The sequence below is a fragment of the Monodon monoceros genome, unplaced genomic scaffold (assembly GCF_005190385.1).
Source record: "Monodon monoceros isolate NGI ecotype Baffin Bay Population unplaced genomic scaffold, NGI_Narwhal_1 Super_Scaffold_3, whole genome shotgun sequence".
Lineage (NCBI taxonomy): Eukaryota > Metazoa > Chordata > Mammalia > Artiodactyla > Monodontidae > Monodon > Monodon monoceros.
Window position 1 is genome coordinate 14220845 of NW_021703780.1, and position 2041 is coordinate 14222885.

The 2041-nt window shown below is 39.8% G+C and overlaps 1 non-coding gene across 1 annotated transcript; it reads left to right on the forward strand.

Moving 5' to 3' along the window:
* Positions 1–1362: 1362 nt before the first annotated feature.
* On the forward strand, positions 1363–1469 carry LOC114908207. The gene has a single exon (XR_003796897.1). It is a non-coding gene; the product is annotated as a U6 spliceosomal RNA (small nuclear RNA).
* Positions 1470–2041: the final 572 nt, after the last annotated feature.

Consider the following 2041-nt stretch of genomic DNA (forward strand, 5'->3'; position numbering starts at 1 on the left):
TTTCAAAGCTGATGGAGTCGGAAGAAAAACAAAAACCCAAACCAAACCCCTGCATCTGTTAGTAGGCCAAAGTCCATCAATCTCCCCATGAAAAGTATGTTACTTTGGAATACTAAAGGAAAAAATTCTATTGGCATTGTCTCTAGTTTGATTGTTTAGGGCACATACCTTCCTATCCTGTCTTTGTTTGCTGCATCAGTGCTGTCTTACAAGGAGAAACCATGCCTGGCTGTGTATAAATTGGGACTCTACCAATCTGTGTGATCAGCTTGTAAAGGAAAATTGGCTCTCCTCCTCTAGGATGGATCAGGAAAAGGAGCCCTCGACATGCCTGAGTGATGGTAGAGGAGCTCAAGAGAATGTCTGCTCATAGGCAAATGCCAAAGTTGAACCTAGTAAGCTAAGGACCTGGAAGAGATCCATCGAGGCTCAGAACCAGAAAGAATTGTAGAGATGGTCTAGTCCAATCCCCTACAGGCATGAAAACTGAGGTCTAGGCAGTTCAAATAACTTCTACGACACAATATGAACGGGGAGCAAAGACAAGAGTAAAATCTAGTCCTTCTGACCCCCAAGCCAACACTATAACCTCAGATTCTTAAACAGAATGACCAGATCTTGGGGATACAACTTCACATGCCAGGAAATACCCGAAGCTGTAGCATAACTAGGCTACTTCTTTAAAATCTTAAATATTACTTTACGATAAGTCAGTTAAAACAATTTTTTATTACAAAAAAACAAGCATGTATTTATTTTGTAGAAAAGAGGGAGAACCCAAATCTCAAAGGAAGTTTCTGCTTGGGGCAGCCAAGCATAGACTCTCGGAAGGAATGTGTTGTCACTGCTCAGGGCACATCATGGGCTGGTGTAACACGCACTGCTTTTCACTGCAGCACTATTTACAATAGCCAGGACATGGAAGCAACCTAAATGCCCATCGACAGACGAATGGATAAAGAAGACGTGGTGCATATATATATAAAATGGAATACTACTCCACCATAAAAAATGGAATATTACTCCATTGGGTCATTTGTAGAGACATGGATGGACCTAGAGACTGTCATACAGAGTGAAGTAAGTCAGAAAGGAAAAACAAATATATATTAACGCATATATGTGGAATCTAGAAAAATGGTATAGGTGATCTTATTGGCAAAGCAGAAATAGAGACACAGGCATAGAGAACAAATGTATGGACTATGGACAGCAAGGAGGGGAAGGAGGGGTGAGTTGGGAGATTGGGGTTGACATATATACACTATTGATACTATGTGTAAAATAGGTAACTAATGAGAACCTACTGTATAGCTCAGGGAACTCTACTCAGTGCTCTGTGGTGACCTAAATGGGAAGGAAGTGCTCGCTTCGGCAGCACATATACTAAAATTAGAATGATACAGAGAAGATTAGCATGGCCCCTGCACAAGGATGACACACAAAATCATGAAATGTTCCATATTTTTAAACTCAAAGTGGATTAAAGACCTAAATGTAAAGCCAGACACTATACAACTCAGAAGAAACACTCTATGACATAGATCACAGCAAGATCCTTTATGACCCACCTCCTAGAGAAATGGAAATAAAAACAAAAATCAACAACTGGGACCTAATGAAACTTAAAAGCTTTTGCAAAGCAAAGGAAACTACAAACAAGACGAAAAGACAACCTTCAGAATGGGAGAAAATATTTGCAAACGAATCAATGGACAAAGGATTAATCTCCAAAATATATAAACAGCTCATGCAGCTCAATATTAAAAAAAGAAACAACCCAATCCAAAAATGGGCAGAAGACCTAAACAGACATTTCTCCAAAGAAGATATACAGACTGCCAACAAACACATGAAAGGATGCTCAACATCACTAATCATTAGAGAAATGCAAATCAAAACCACGATGAGGTATCACCTCACACCGGTCAGAATGGCCATCATCAAAAAATCTAGAAACAATAAATGCTAGAGAGGGTGTGGAGAAAAGGGAAGCCTCTTGCACTCTTGGTGGGAATGTAAATTGATACAGCCACTGTGG